The sequence below is a fragment of the Zea mays genome, chromosome 6 (genome assembly GCF_902167145.1).
Source record: "Zea mays cultivar B73 chromosome 6, Zm-B73-REFERENCE-NAM-5.0, whole genome shotgun sequence".
In the NCBI taxonomy this organism is placed as follows: Eukaryota; Viridiplantae; Streptophyta; class Magnoliopsida; order Poales; family Poaceae; genus Zea; species Zea mays.
The window spans coordinates 83172799-83189903 of record NC_050101.1 but is presented as its reverse complement, the minus strand read 5'-3'; the positions used below and the strand labels follow the sequence as shown (position 1 = coordinate 83189903).

General features: G+C 44.8%; 1 protein-coding gene across 3 annotated transcripts in view; it reads right to left on the bottom strand.

Moving 5' to 3' along the window:
- LOC100283133 (uncharacterized) overlaps positions 1-13773 on the bottom strand; it is a 30478-nt gene extending 16705 nt beyond the window's left edge. For 2 of the 3 annotated variants that reach the window (XM_035959614.1, XM_035959613.1), the window contains exon 1: positions 13555-13773. The gene's annotated coding sequence lies outside the window, so the exon portion shown is untranslated. The remainder of the gene's footprint in view (positions 1-13554) is intronic. The other variant, NM_001294273.1, reaches the window with a different exon arrangement.
- Positions 13774-17105: the final 3332 nt, after the last annotated feature.

The window sequence follows — 17105 nt, the reverse complement described above, 5'->3', positions numbered from 1 at the left end:
CCGAAAGCAAGCACCCCAGCAGGACCCGTTGCTCCTAACACAACCACCAACAGGGCATGCTTCAAGTGTGGACAACCGGGACACTACGCCAACTACTGTCCCAACAGAGCTGCCTACACTACACCGGCTCCGATGAAGCAAGGACAAGCCTCGGCAGGAAAGAGTCAGCCCCTATCTATCAACCGGGGACATGCCCATCATGCAGAAGTAGAAGCTGAACCAAGTGAACATGAAATTCAAGAAGAAGAGCTAGTTGAAGATGAAGTAGTCGGTGAAGAAGTCAACGAACAACAAGAATAGAGATAAACATAAATATAGATACATATATATTTTACTATTTGTAAGACCTAAATATTAGTTTAGCTATTAGTTAGTATTTTACTATTTTAGTGATAATAATAAGGTCTATTGACCCTATGTTTTGTTAAAGAATTATGCATCATGCCGAGATTTCTTTGTCTGTGCACATGTTCCGAGAACAATATGAGTATACATCCCTTTTCTTACAAATCTCGAGGACGAGATTTCTGTTAAGGGGGGTAGGATTTGTAGCACCTAAAATCTCATCTTGAAATTTTTTTTTGAAAATAAATAAACTAATAAATAAGATAATAGTAAATAAATCCTCTAAAGATTTCTGGTGCTAGAAAATCCTCCAATAATTTTTTTTTCTCTTTTCTTACATGTGGGACAACACCACATAACATAATTATGTTTCCAATAAAGATTTAAAATAATCTCCATATAAATTTGTTACTTTATTAAAATATATTTATACTTATTCACTAAAGAAAAGTACAAACTACAAATGACATTTTTCAAATACCTATTCTCTATTATATGATTGGGAATCATGTATAAAAGAATTAAATAAGACAAATATAATATATATATATATATATTTGCATTCAGGCTGAAAATTTTGTGATGTACATGTAGTTTGTATTGGAGTCTTAAAACCAAATTTGATTTAGTTTGGATTTGTAAATTGAAATGAAATTAGAAAATAAAAAAAAAGAAGGGGAAGACCTCACCTGGGCCGAAATGTCCACCAGCGGCCCACTCCTTCTCCGCGGGCAGCCCACCTCAGCGCGCGCTAAACCCCCCCTTTGGCTGTCGCGTGGGTCCCGCGACCGGCTTCTTTGGGTCATCTCCTAACTCGCGCTCGGACTCGCTACTCGCAACCTGAGCCGCGGAAATCGCGCGCGCCAGTGGTGCTGTTGCCGCAAACCGCGGAGGAAAACCCAGGGCCCGCCTCCGCTGCCTCGCGCTCATGGGTGACGGCGGACCCGTGCTAGCTCTATCCCCTCCCTATCTCCTCTCCGCTTCTTGCGCTGGTGGTTGAAGGAACAGACCCCGCGCGGACTCCGCAGAGCTCGGCGATGGGGGTTGCTCGGCTTCTCCCTGCGACCGTGGGCACGTTCCGGGTATAAAGCTCACCAGGCTCGCCTCTCCTTCCGTATCCGCCTACCCTCGCGACCCAACTACTCCTCTGCCAGTTTATCATCGACGCCGGGAGAGGGGAGAGAAACCTTCATCACCGCCACCACGGTCGTTGGTCGTTACTCCATAATCAGGCTTTCGGGTGGTGCCGAGGTGTTGCTCTACTCATGCCGCAGGTGTGTGACCACTCGGGGGGGCACAAACTTCGGTCGCGCCGCTCTCAATTCCTCGTCGGAGCTCGCGCCTGGTCCCTGTTCCGCCCATCGCCGTGGCCACGCTCCTGTGCCTCATTCCGTCGGTAAGAAACCCATCCAATCGACTCGCCTCGTCCTCCTCTACGTTTAGCTCGGTCCAATTTGGGTTTGGTGATCGGGGATGGCCAATTGGATCTCGGCCGTGCCTCCGCCGTGTAGCCATGGCGGCGGCGCCGCTGCCTGGGGTAGGTGGAGAAGAAAAGAACATGCGGCGTTGATCTTTTAACCAACGGTCGCGATTAGCCGGGGGTACCGGTTCGGTCAGGTCCGATCGGGGCCGTCGATCTTGAATCGGGCGGGTGAAAATCGAATAGGGGCATTATTAAATCCGGACCTTCGATCACTGGTTTGACGGCTCTGGTTGCGCACCAATTCCTTGCACTGGGAGATCTAATCGGGACCGTCCATTTGCGATCGCAAGACCGAGATTTGACGATACCGCTTCGGCTTTGTAGAATTGCAGAAGGGCCCCTCGGTTAGTTTAAAATTGAACCCGCCGTCCACCTAGGTTGCGGCCTGAGTCTTAGGAACCTTTGCGGGTTAGACCCTGCACTTTCTATATTTCATGCGCGCAAACCAGAGGCAGATGAATTAATTTCAGAAATGATTTTAATGTGAACTTAATTATTAAAACATGTTTAATCCCTAGAAAATTCATACTAAGTCCAAATTACTCCATTCCAATTTCTAAAATTTTGTAATGTTATTGTCTATTACTTAGAGTCTCTGTTTTATCATGAAAACAGTTAGAAAATCAATTTCCCATTTAATCTCCTTTCAAGCACATAAAACCCTAGGAAATTCATAACTCCTCCGTTTTAACTCCGATTTGACTCGTTCAAGTTGCGTTAGTCTCGTAGCAACGTGTAGATTATTATTATTCAGTTTGTTCTTATGTTTGGTGTGATGTTAATTTTATCTATACCATGTTTGTTTGTATTGCTACGACTAGCGCGAGGACTTGTGTCATCTGAAAAGCAAGTTGGTACTGGAATCTCAAGTCCCAGGCAAGTTGTGCCCTTGATCACTTCTTTTTACCTACTCATGTTCTGATTAATCATAATGATCTGCATAGGTTAATTTTGATGGGACCCAATAGGTTACCCTAGTTTGATTATCTTTATACCTTGTTTACACTGAACTTTTTGGGTAGTACTTGCTAGTGCTTTATGTGGTTTCGGGTATGAAGATACATTATTCATGATTATACTTTTGTTATCCGTTGTTATTTACTGTTCATGATAAGATCATTATGTTAATTGGAACATGGAGAACCACCCGGGAAAACAGTGCTACCACAAGGGTTTATGGACGCCCTTGGCTGACTAATTAGGAAAGCTAGTGGAGGACTACCTTACCCGAAAGGGGCAAGGGCAGTAGGGGAGTGGTCAGTGTAGGGAGGCCCTCGGGAGGATTTTGCTGCGATGGCGCTCCTGCAAGGGATTCCTGCATTGGAGCTTCCTATAAACTGTAGCGGGTTTTCTGAAGCTAGTGGAACTTTGTAAAGGCCTCGTAGTGTTACCCTGCCTCGCCTCCTCGGTAGAGGTGTATGGGAAGTCGCGATCCCTTGGCAGATGGGTAACATGACTTGTGGGTAAAGATGTGCAACCTCTGCAGAGTGTAAAACTGGTATACTAGCCGTGCTCACGGTCAAGAGCAGCTCGGACACTCACATGATTAATTTATGGAACTTAAATTCAATTTGTCATATGCATTGCATCGCAGGTGATGTTGTTACTTCTGTTCTACTATTTAATTGGGTTGGTATTTACTTATACTTAGTAATTGCTAATAAAATTTTGACCAACTTTAAAAGCAATGTTCAGCTCTAACCATCCTCTTTGGTAAGCCTTACACTTCACGTGAGCTCCCACCTTTGGCGAGTTCATGCACATTATTCCCCACAACTTGTTGAGCGATGAACGTATGTGAGCTCACTCTTGCTGTCTCACACCCCCCCACAGGTCAAGAACAGGTACCACAGGATGAGGCGCATGGAGGATGCTGTGGCGAGTTCGTGAGAGGTCTAGGTCGTCGTCTCCCAGTCAACTTTGGGTTGTTGGACCGTCGTCTCCTTATAATGTAATTATTTATTTTGTATAAAACTCCTGTTATGTAGTAAAGATGTGACATTCGATCATGTGCCATGATTCATCATATGTGTGAGACTTGGTCCCAGCACACCTGGTGATTATGTTCGCACCCGGGTTTTGGACCCCTAAAATCCGGGTGTGACAGGGAGGTCCTTGACAGTAACTATGACAAGATATGAGCAGTTGAACCTCTATTGGGCAGGGCTTACCGTCCACGCAGAGATGTAATTATGTCCTCCTTGTGCTATAAAAGGGAGGACTAGAGCAATGTAGAAGCAGGTCTAGGGATAGGGGATCGATTAGAGCATCTAGGCCATGCCCTCATTCTAGGTCTAACTTAGAGGGAAAAAAGTCAGTCTAGGGTCTGGCTTAGTCCAAACCTTCTTAGACTTTTGCACTTTTGGTAATTAGAATAGAACTCTCACCAGAACCAAAGTAGGGGGCAGGCTAGTCGGTCCTCTAGTTCAGATAGTGTATGAGCATGTAATTTCGTCTTTGCTTCCATCAATTCATCCACAACAATGAGGACATAGGGTATTACGCACACGCGGCTCAAACCTCTATAAATCGTTTGTGTGCTTGTTGCTGTGACAGTGCCCTGATCCAGCAGGCCTCCAGCCTATGCCCCTCACTCAATCTTTAAATCTACAAATTTCTCTAGTACCATTGGTACCTTGATGTCGTATCGACAACATTCGACGAGACAGGTGGGAGCTTTGGTGCACATTGATGTGCTTTCATGTTGTTCCAACATGGCTTCAGTGCTTCACCAGCACATCCACTCAATGAAGCGGTGGCCTCCAACACCAGTTCCGGCAATTCCGACCTTGAGCCATAACACAAACGACGCCTCAATCCGGTTCAGTCCTACCCTCCGCTACCTCAAGCGGGCGGGCACTACCGACGTCGTGCCCCAAAGACATCATAGTCGATGCCTCCTCGAATGTTGGGAGAATGCCTTGATTTAGCATGAACCACTCCCCTAGGCTACCTGAAAGAGATTGAATTTGTGTGCAATAGTAGATTGATTAATGAGAGACACAAAGGTTACAATATATAGAAGTGAGGAGATCTTGGGCTAAAGAAAACCCATAGACAAGATCTCCTCAAAGATGGAAACCCCCAATCAGGTTCATATACTAAGGAAACTCCTAATCATGATCCTATACCAAGCCCTCAATCAGGATGTCACTAACCATAATACTCTATGTTGCCTACTATGGTCAACCGGCTATAGAGCGGTCCTGTATATGGTAGGGAATCAGCTGTCTAACACTACCACCCAGCCACCCAGGAGAAAAGGAAAGGTAAGACTTCGAGGGCCTCTCCTATGAGGCTCATGCTGCCTTTAGCGGCGGCAGTGACACTACCCCACGTGGAAGCAAGTGATCCCGCTTGGGACCCCACGACACCAAGTGAAAGCACTACAACGTAGTTGTACTTACCCTTGCACCCAAAAAGGTGACCCTTATGGAACCATGCATCTGAAGAAGGCAAATCCAAGCAATTCAATAAAACTTACACTTGGACGTTATTCTATGACGGAACTGCAATTTGTCACTGCATTATCTCAAGGAAAAATTTGTAAGGAGTTTATGGATCTTTTCGTTGAGGCTATGATGATCCTGTGAGGTAAACTTACAAAGTTCATCATGACTCAGGAAATCGTGGTACACACATTTCTTTTTATAATCCCAACAGATTATATGCCTTAAGAAAATTGTCTAAGCTTCTTTAACCCCAAAACAGGAGCAACTTCGAACTACGGACTGCAACCTCAGAACAGTTGCAAATTCTTTCCCAGAACATGTAGGAAAGCTCAATACGGTTGTTGGGTCCTTACTCTTCCGAAGGTCCTCAAAAATGTGTCTAACCATATGTTTTCAGCATGATTATGAATAATTACAGGAAGCTTCGGCTTTGGGATGAAGAACTTTTATGACGAGAGACAAAGAGTGGGCGACGAAGCTAAAAGCCAAGGACCTTCGGCCTAACATGTTGACGAAGCTCAAAGCGTGATGATGACTGAAAGGGGCTAAAGAGCTTATAGTCCTCAATAATTCATGTTAGGATTTATAGGCAGTTACCAGGGATATAAATGTACTTTTATCCGGGCTGCGTCCCGTGCCTATAAATAGATGAACAGTAACACCGTACTGTTCACGCTGGATTGTAATCGCTCTCGCGTCATTCCCGTTCTCCCACCTTTTGGCAAGCCGAAGGTATCATTGTAATATGAACATTGTTAATACTTATTCATATTTGATGAAGATAATGATAAATGGATTATTGATATATAGCAATTATTACCTTTATTCCTTTGTATTCTTCTGTATTCCTTTACTTTCTTGTTTATATTCATGTTTGCATGATAAAATGATGAAGGTGTGACCTTCATGACCTTCGTCTGAAGATCATTATATCCGAGAGGAAATAATGCTTTGAAGGACGAAGTCTTTAACCATTAACAATTGTGTTGTCTTGTTCTTGATTTATAGCATTTGAGAACAAGTGAACAACAATGGTAAATACTGGTGAAGCTATTTTACTACGAAGAAAATGTAACATACTTCATGGACTAACTTGATTAGCAAAATGTTCTTTTGTAGATACATGTCCCACTACACAAGGAGGATCGTTGGATTCTGGTTGCACATAACTTGGTTAATTGGCAAGCAGAAATTTATGACCCAATGTGTAAATCTGAAGACAAGAAACTTGAAGCGGTTGTGGAAACTGTGGTATGTGCCTTACATCTTTCATTTGCTGCAGTTAGCTTTTTCTTGCATGCTCCAACATTGGGCCCATGATGCATTTTGTTCAGGCTAGAAACCTTTGTGGAGCACTACAGCTACGAGAAGTTGAAAACAGCAAGGAGTTTTCAGTAAAATATCCCCCTCACATATTCAAATCGGAAAAAATTAAGTGAGTTCAGTTAACTTTCTCCTTTGCCTATTGATAAATCCTATTTTTGTTTATTAACAACTAACTAGTTCACTTCCAGAGTTATGGAGGTCGCTTCTGATTTTTATGTGCTGGAGATGCTGGGGAGTTATGATGGGAAAGACATGAACACACTCAAAGATGTACTTTAATCATCTGTTATGTCGGTTGCTATATTATTTATCATGAGAAACTAAATTTGTATTTACTTGAATTGCAGTTCGACATGGAGCATATTGGAAAAAAATGACATCATGGTTATTAAGGCGACGCTTTAGCGACGCCTAAGCAGTAAGGCGTGCTTGGACCCGTAAGGCGTCCTCTCGCCTTGGCCGAGAGCAAGGCGAGGCACGGCGGCGGCGTGCAGGGCGCTCGCGGCGGCGGCCCGCAGGAGAGAGGGAGAGAGGAGAGCAGCAGCGCCGGGGGAGAGGGAGAAGCTGGCGGCGTGGGGATGGAGAGAGAGGAGAGCGGCGGCGTGGGGATGGAGTGAGAGAGGCGGCGTGGGGGAGGGAGAGAGAGCAGCTGGGGCTGTTTTAGGGTTAGGATGTTGGGCTGTGTTCGGCTGATGGGCTTTTTTCCTGTTTCCCTCTTCTAACTAGACTGAAATGGACCTAATATGTTAACTTGCTCATTAACTTTAAATTAGTAATATATATATATATATATATATATATTTGTGTGTGTGTGTGTGGTATAATTTATATATTTATATATATTATTAAGGCGTCGCCTCGCCTTACGCTTTACCGCCTAAAAGATAAAAAGGGGGTCGGTCGCCTTATGTTGCCTTAGAGCATCTCCAATAGTTACGTAAACAAGTTACTAAATACGAATTTAACAAGTTTTCAAGAAAAACTCTTCTCCAACAGTTATGTAAATTAGTTCCCTAAATTTACAAACTTCCTACAAAACCCAATTTTATCCCTACATTTATCAACCTTGTTGTGACTCTAAATCTACGTTGGTACTAAATCAATCGTGAAAATCGTACTTTTGCCATTGTTTTACGCTGTCCCATTGTCCTGTTAACCACAAATTCATCTCCAGCGCCCAGATGTCTTGATGCCGCCACTGCTAGACAACCTCTTATGTCGAGGCATCGTCAGACCACATCATGTGATGTCTTCACGCCATCGCCGTGAAGGTCTTTCATCAATAACTTCGACCTCTCAAGATGTCAGGAAAACTTGTGATATTGATTTCTGCCGACAGCTCAATTAAAAATAGAAAGCATGCTCACTTATTTTTTGTTGACGTAGACTACTTTAAAAATTAGCAACCAATAAATAGGGAACTGTTAGAGCACATACATTTTTCTACTCCTTAAAATGTTTTAGCAACTTCTTAAATTTATAATTTAGGGTGCTAAATTTACATAACTATTGGAGATGCTCTTAACGCCTTAATAACTATGATTGACATGATATCACCATGGAATATCTGGAGATCTCCATGGAACTTATGACCATTTTGCAATCGTCTCTGCAATGTGCTCGCGAAAGCATGTCTAACCAGTTGGCTTTAGTATCAAGTGCTCTCATCGTCTCATGTAAGAGTGATAGACAAAACTTATATTTTGGGGCTACTACTTGGTTATGCCTGACAGTGGTTAAGCTTGATGAAATGAGTGTGGTGTCCTTTCTATAAGTATGACAAAACATTAACCAAATATGGAGTAACAAAGTATTAATATTCCTCTACTTTATGTGGTTGTTATGTTGCTTTGATTTCAGTTAATTTCGCCAATAGTATGTGTGTACCGAGTTGGTCAAAATGTAACATTGTACCCTCCTTTGGAATGGAGAAACCTAGAGGAAGAACAACCTACCGAGACTGGTTGGCACTTATCATCGAGGCTATCTGCGTGTACACACACACGTTGGAGGTCGGGATGCGCGTGCCGTTGCACCCTTTCTTCCGTGAGGCGCGAGGCCGCTTCATGGCGTGCTTCCTCGTGCTCTGCCACTCTATCGGTGTGTCGCCGTCACTCTCGGTGTTCTAGCATTTCTTCCTGCTGACCATCGTCACCCACAGGTATAGAAAAAGCTGGTACTGTTTCTGGCCCAGGTACGACTCTGGCCTGCGCTTCACGGGGATGCCGAACCCGGAACCCGTTTCTCTCAAGGACTGGAAGCGCGAGTTCTTCCTCTCGTCGTCGGGGCCGTGGCCTGGCGCTGTGGATTGGGGCGAGCCATCCAGAACCTCACTGATGAAGTCGGCGCTCACCGCTCGGGAAAGAAATTACCACACTCCTTGGGTAATCTCCGACGGCAAGCGCCGGTGATAGAAGCAGGCGATGCAATGAAAGTTGGGAACAATCTAAACTGAAAATGGCTAGTAGAACCAGGTGATGCCCTTCATATGGTGTCACGTGCTCGTCTCGGTGTCCATCGTCACTACCGAGACAACGTTCGCCTCGACTTCGCATACCCTAAACTGGTGTGGCCCTGGTGTCACGTGTTCGTCTCGGCATCTGTCGTTGCTACCGCGACAACGTCCGGCTCGATGAAACCTTGGGAGAGTTGGTACCAACATGCATTTTGTTTCGCGCAACAATATGCAAATTGTTGGGGAAAACATTGACGTGTAAATTTGTGGTCATTTCATTTAAAATTATGTGTCGAGGACAACAAGAGTCGCATCGTCCCTCGTCACCTGTTGCTCATCGTCCGGAATGACCCAGAGCTCGACAAGCTTCTCGCTGGCGTCACCATCGCACAAGGTGGCATGATTCCCAACGTCACCAGCACAACGCTTTCTCTCAAGCTCCATACGCCTACTCACATGGACCAACTCTAAAGCCGCCATCATTCTTGGTCGCTCGATCGACCGAGCTCTCAATCTCGTTGGGGCTATCTAGGCGCTATGCGGCAAGGGCAACCTCGAGGTGGACGTTCTTGGACACACCAACAGGGAGGTTCAGGGCCTTCAGTGCACAGTGGAGATGATCCAGGAATTTCGGAACTCCTCCACTACCTTGCCTCTGACCTAGACGCCCTCACGCATGCGCCGCATTGGTGGAATTTCTTCTAGGTAGCTAGGATCATGTGTACAAAATTTGAGTACAAAATTTGAGATCATGTGTACAAAATTGGAGTTAAATTGGAGATGGTCGAAAATATCACTTGTTTAGGGACAAAACATTTGGTATTTCACTTAACCAATTTTTGTAAGCAAGTGATTTTTTTGACCTCCTCCAAATTAACTCAAATTTTGTACAGATGATCTCTTACATAAACATAGAGAGAATGTGAAGATTCTAGATTTTTTTATTTTTTCTTAATTTATAGCACCTCGTTGCAATTTAGGTCAAAACCTAGGATTTGAACTGAAGCAACAGGAAGTATCAAGCAGTTGAACAAAATGGTGGCTGAACTACAAGCTGCTATTGATGTGATAGAATTAATGCCCATGGGAGAAATTACCAATATTGTTAAATAAATGTTGTTATGTGGCTACCAGCCTGATAGTGAACCATTTCTTTTGCTCCAATGCCAGGAGTCAGAAGCAGAGGCAGAGGTAGATGCACCTGCCTTTGGAGACTCTGGGAGGAGGTACCTCGGATTGAGGACACTAGGTGTGGAGATGATGCTTCTAAATGATGATGGTAGTGGCGAGTCTCACGCCCGGATGGCGTGTGTCAATGGCCAGGCCAACACTTTCTGTTGGTGGGAATGCAGAGGCCAGAGTTTTTCCCCTTTTAAAAAAAGTTCTGCCGGTGGGATTCGAATCATGGAGCACCCTAGGAACCAAAAAAATCAGTTAAACGCAAATATGATAGCAAAAAGGAACGTCGATAACTTTGGCGGCCTTAAGTTTCTTCCCGATAGTAGATCCTATGAAGCATACCAAAAAAAGTCAGAAATGTATGCTCTGTAGGATCCGTGCCTCTCCTCTGTAGGATCTATGGGGAAGAAACGTAAGGTTGCCGAAGTTATCGACGTTGATGAAGAACCATATGCAAATAAGCGTGTACCATGCATCTCCTTACTGCCTTTTTTTGTATGCTCCGTAGGATCTACTATGGGGGAGAAACATAAAGTCGCCGAGTTGATGTGCCTCCACACAGGCCAGGTTGGGGCTGTCTCTAGCAGCTGACACCTATGTTGAGTGGTATGGCAATTAGCAACGAGGCCTGGAGGCAGTATCCCAGGAGCGGCTAAGCCATGGTTAGTACCAGTTCTGCCATGGTAGATCGTTGTTTCCTCAGCTTGGTATGTCCTCCCATCTAAGCCACCACTTAATCAGGGTTTGTTGGTTGTCACACCGCCCCTCCTATGTTGTCTCCTAGGGACGACTTGCTAATTTGCCATTATTTTTTTCTCGAAAACTCGTAGGAGAATTGTGTCCCTTTATATATTAAAAAGATAGAGAAAAAGGTCTAAAGTAGACCATACATCAGTAGGCATACAAGAAAACATTCATCATACAAAAAACTAGCGAACCACCCTAGGGAGTAGCTGGAGAGGCAGCCAGAGTGCACAGGCCCTTTGCCCCAGCTGTAGCTTCAAGCCTTTGTTGTCTCAACTCCTAATTTGCCATTATTAACAATGGGCTTTGATAATTTGTTGTCAGGCCTACAAATCATAGACAGAGGTGGACCTACAAATCATAGGTACTGAGGGCACTATAGCAAAAAGGCAATGAATTCAGTGGTAAAAATGCCAATTATTTCGTCTCCTGAGACCTCGAAAAGAATTCAGGAGAAAAGCTGAAAGGGAATAGCTAAGTATGTTGTTCATGCGGCCCTCAACAAGTGAAATTTTACAAGTTTCCTTAAGGTAACTTGTAGGGTCAGCTCCGGCTAGGAGAACTAAATCTCCTCGAAGAGCGACGATGCCAAGCCATCTACCGAGTAATGGATTACTAACAGGCCCTATGACATTACCACCTGCGCCATGTGAAAGTCCAATCACTCGTCGCAGAGGATCTCTTGCTCTGGTGCATCCTTAATCGGGTGGGGACGAACAAACTACCCCCCCCCCCCTAGGAAGGTCCCTACCGAGTGATCGAGGTCTATCAAATGGGTCGCGTGCGGCTGGCCACTAAAAATGGTAATCCCCCATCCACGAAAGGCCTCCCTCTCTCTCTCTATCTATCTCTCTCTCTCTCTTCCTCCCTATATAGAGCCTATTTGTTGCAGCTTTTTTCAGCTTCTGGCCGCCAGAAGCAGTCGCAGACTGCCCAACTTTTCAGTCCGCTTTTGTGAGAATCGCTTTGGTGAAAACTGTCCGAAATCAACATGAACATAAAATTGGCTGAGTCGTCGCGATCCGTCACTTTATAGATCCTAAACCATATGGACTCTTTCATCTTCCTCCGCACGTAATCTCCATGATACTCTCATTCTCCCCATAGCCAAATTCTTCCCACAGGTAGATTCTCAGAAAAGATCGTCAGAAAAAAGCTGAAACAAACAGGCCCATATGTTGCTCAGGGGCCACCTCTATGTACATAGTTCTACACTTGTATAGAAATCCGCTTTTTCTATGTTTTTTCTTAATTTACCCTTTCAGGGGCCTTACACCTAAAAGTGTGAGCCTTTTGCTCTTCTATATAAACAAAATTGGTGCACCGTCAAGCAACCCAGGCGGCGGCGGTTCGACAAACTGGCACTGATATGTAAAATAATAGGTCATAAGAATCGGTCAGAACTAAATTGGTATATGCAATAACTGTTATGGGCCTTTAAACTTTAAATAAGTTGATCATGACTCGTGATTGAAGATAAGTTTAGCATGAAACAAACTCAAATGGTTAGAGCTGAATAGACAAAGATGTTTAGTAACTGTGATGAGTTTTCACGTTCTAGGAAGGTTATTCATGATATTCACGTTATAGAGATGTTAGTCATGTATCTCCGCCTAGAGCTTCGTGTAGGTTTTCAGCTTATCAGACAAAGTCAACGATACGTCACTTCATCTTAGTAATGTTTTTCAGATTGATTGTGAAAAAACAAAAATCTGTTATGTCAGCTAATTGTCAAACATATACATCATTGGTGCACGAGTGGATTGAAACAGAAAAAGGTAGCTGTTCCTTGCAGGTATTGCAGTATTTGAAACCAGATAAAAGTAAAACAGCTTTAATGTCTCAAAAATATAAGATTATATCGTTTTTTTTACTAATAGTTTCTCCTCTGCTCAAGTCCTTTAACCTAGCTTATTAAAATTCATCAATCTCAGTTCACTACCCATCATAACAAGGTAACTCATTTTCATGCACTAACTTTCTGATGTGGTATGGTAATCAGAGTTCCTTTTTATGTTTTCTACTAGAGGAATTGTCTGTATGCTCCCTTCCCACTAAATCTACTGTTTTTGTCTAAACCTACTAAGATTCATGTTCAATGATTTTTTTGTCTTTGTCCTCTGCAAGAGAAAGCATATTCGTACAGACAAAACTATGGTGGTTGAGGTTGTGCCTCCGGTACAACTATATATGATCTCTAGGTCCACTCCATGACCACTTCTTTTCTTTTCCCCTTCAATCTCAAAATACTAACACTTGGGCCATAGGAAAAATAGAAAATGCTAGTGAGTTCTTAAATCCAAGGGTTTTAAAATGATTATTTAACATGTGGCTCTTTTAATTTTCCATTTCCTCTTAATATTCCAGGTGCTACAAGTCTACAACGTTCTTGGGTAATTGCAGGTTCTCCAGAGCCCATGAATAAAGGGACTTATATAATCACTGACTTGCTCAAAGACGGCGCGGCAACGCGGCGCCCTAGGTTTTTTCTAGTCAGATCCGAATGCAGAAAGTTTGGGTGTAGTAGTACACTGTTTCGCACGGCAGGAACGGAAAAGGGATGGGCGTACCTGGTGGTGGGTGTTCGCTGCCGGCGAAGGTCCCGAGGGTGGAGATCTGGGCACTTGGCGTAGGTTGGCGGCGGCGGCGACGGCGACGGCGACAGAGACAGAGCGCACGCGAGGGGCCCGGGAGAACCGAGAGAGAGGCTGAAGTATGCTGTATGCATGGGGACAAGGGAGAGAACAGAGTACAGAAAACAGAGTGTGCCTGGGGCGAAAATCCGCACGTCGCAGGGTAGCTGCTGGAGGTTACGGCCCACTAATGTACGGATTTTTATATCAGTCAGTTTATTTTCAAAAAAACATAGAAAAAAATGATGTATTTGCAAGGACTTAGACAGATGACCTGGATTCTCAAGTGTGCGTAAACGAAATAAACTGTGTTTGCTTCAATTCGATATGAACCTCATGTTCACTCGACGTTTTGCACATCCTTATTATGTTTGTCCAAAAAAAATTCAAATTTTGGGTCAAAACTTAAGGTCACCGTCGGACGTTTCGGATTAAAATATAATGGTTTGATCTCACCAGATACACTGATTAGGTCGGCTAACTTTGTAATTTTTAAGGGGCATCGGGCATGTGGGATGTGGCCTTGATATTAGACTTATGGAAAGTGCGTTTAGGCCTATTTTTTAGTTGATCGTTTAGAAATAAAAGTGACGCTAGATCTCATGTGGGTTTTTGTGAGTTATTGTTGGTGTCTTTTTGGGCGTCAATCACTACACAAGAACCCGCGGCGGTGCTCTCTGCACAAGGGCGGACGGTCCGCTGGCAGGGGCCGGACGGTCCGCGACCTAGCGCAGGGCTAGGGTTTTCCTGCCTGACGGCCGGACGGTCCGCGCGTGCGTAGGGGGCGGCGAAGGTCGTCGAACGGTCCGCGCGTGCGTAGGGGGCGGCGAAGGTCACCGGCGGCGCCTGGATCTCGCTCCCGGGAGGGACCGCATCGGAGAGGAGAGATCCTAGGTAATGTGTAGGCTCGGGTAGACCGACCTAGACTCATCTAATCGATGTAGAGTCGAAGAGAAGCGATGAATTTGGGGATTGAGAGGCTAAACTAGAACTACTCCTAATTGTACAGAAAATAAATGCGAGATAAAAGTGTTATTGATTCGATTGATGATTACAAATCTGTCGTGTACCTCTGTATTTATAGAGGGGACTGGACCTTTTACAAACTAATCTCCCGAGCTAATTCCGCGAATTTAGCTAACAACCATAGCACAAAACTCGGAACCCTAATCTGTTCTGCGCACGCGCGGACCGTCCGGACCGCAGACCGTCCGATCCTCATTTTGGTACTCAACATATGCCCCCTGCCTTTTTGTGGAGCTGAGCGAACCAAAAGCAACTAACCCGATGTGATCACATAGGTTTTCTTAGACATCTTGCCACCTACTAGGATAGTATACAAGGGTCTTGGTCCCGATGGTTAACTCAACGGACGTGACCCGTTTAGCTTTGATCGGACTGTCAATCCCAATATCGCCGAGTGTCGTACTGGTCTTGACCAATTCATCATCTTGCTTTCCTAATTTTCTGAGTGCTCTGGCGTAGCTCCGTAGTCAACCAGGTCTTCTCCTTGTAGGTCGTCTTTCTCCATGGGTGTCGGTACATCGTTGGAGGTGTCCTGGTGTAGTGTGGACGGTCCGGACTCAGGGGTTGTATGGTCCACGCCCTGTACGGTTGGTCCGGTATTTATAGCTGGACTGTCTGCCATACCTGCAAAGAGCTGCACAGTTGTTGTTATATTTTTTATCTTTGTGGTTGTTTGATTTTCCTCAACGGCCTTTGGTCTCCATCTCTTTTGTGGTGGCGGATACTGCGGATGCGTGTCATTGAATATTTTTCCGCCTCCTTTTCCTGGTTCTCCTTTGCTCTTAGACGCTGTAATTTTCGCTTTTGCGGTCGCGTCAATCCCGATGGGCACCATCGGGGCATGGAGTATTTTGAATCGGCCGTTTTGTTGACAGTCGTATCTTCTTTTTTGTTTGTGTTGGCCGATTTACCAGAAATCATCGGCCCTTCGTTATTTTGTTGTACGATGACATCTGTTGTTCCTATTTCAATGACATCCCCTTTTATCGTACTGTTGGAGGCCGTAGCTATATACCCCCTACTGGATTAGTCAGCCTTTGGCGTCGAGTGGTTCGGCAATCTTGCTGGGCCTGTGCTCGTGGACTAGATTGAGGGGCTCTCAATCGATCTTGTACTGGAGGCGTCAACCTAGCAAAGACAGATGACTAGGGTGCCCCCCAAGCGGAGTATTGTGGTGCCCCAAAAGGATATGGTGGCATACCCCACATCTGATTCGGGATATATGGTGGTGGTGGTATGTATGTATAATGATATGACATAGGTGTGTATGGGAGTGGAGGTGTCCATGCGTGTACGTTAGGTCTTAGTTGGACATTATGACCTCCCGTCCTTTCCGATTGGTGAGGTGGTCCAATCGGCCTAACCTGTTGTTGCTCCTGGGTGGGTAAGTGAGACCTCTTTGGTGGCCGATCACTGGGGCTGGCCTTCTTTTTCACGTATTTAGACAATAATTGATCAAAGGTCGGGCTGATTTTTACCAACTGACCAGCGGCCTTGAACGTGTTAGTTTTCCACGTACCTATTTCTGGTCGTCGTGGTTTGAAGGTACGTGGTCGTTGTGGCTCCTTGTCGTTGTCGGACCATTCGCTAGAACGCTCCGGACCGTCCGGTGATGTTACGGACCGTCCGCGCCTGGGCACCAGACTGTCCACGATGCGTAGTATGGGTTCTCGCGCATGTCCCCTTGTCTGCGCTTGCCCTCCAGTGCCGGCGGTTGTGATGGTCACCTTCAGTGTCTCCCCTCCATTATGAGTCTTCTCGGCCACCACTTTTCTGCAAGAGATTTTGTTGTTTCCATCCGTCTCCCATGCGTTGCCGATGATGACTTCTTTGTCTTTGCCCTTATCGGCTATGTTGGGCCGAATTATGATCTTTTTTCTCTTGAAGTCGATCACATTCATTGGGAAGGGCTCCGTGTCCTCCTGAAATTCCAATCGTCCATCGTTAATGGCCGATTGGATTTGTCGTCGAAACACATTACAACATTAGTGGCATGGGAAAATGAGTTGTGCCACTTGCAATATGCGCGACGCTTTAGTTCGTCGGCGGGTGGAACGATATAATCGATCTTAATGTTACCATTTTTAGTAATTCATCGAATATCTTATCACATTTGCCGACATTAAATGTAAACTTAACCTCCTCATGTCGTTTCTTTTGAACTGACTGCAAGGAGGAGCAAGCCGAAGATTTGGCCTGCTCGGGTCAAACTATTTCGGCAGTGTAAACTTCCTTTGGTTCATCGTCCGAACTACTTTGATTGTGTTCTACTATATGGACACTATGATGAACCATTTTAACTAGTTCTTTGCTTCGGCTTTCACAAGCCAAAGCTTTCTGATGTAATTGTGCTAGCATAAAGAACTGGATGCCTTCTAATTTCTCTTTTAAATAATAGCGCAATCCATCAAAGGCTATTCCCGCCAGTTGTTTATCTGTTAAATGAATTTGAAAGCATCGGT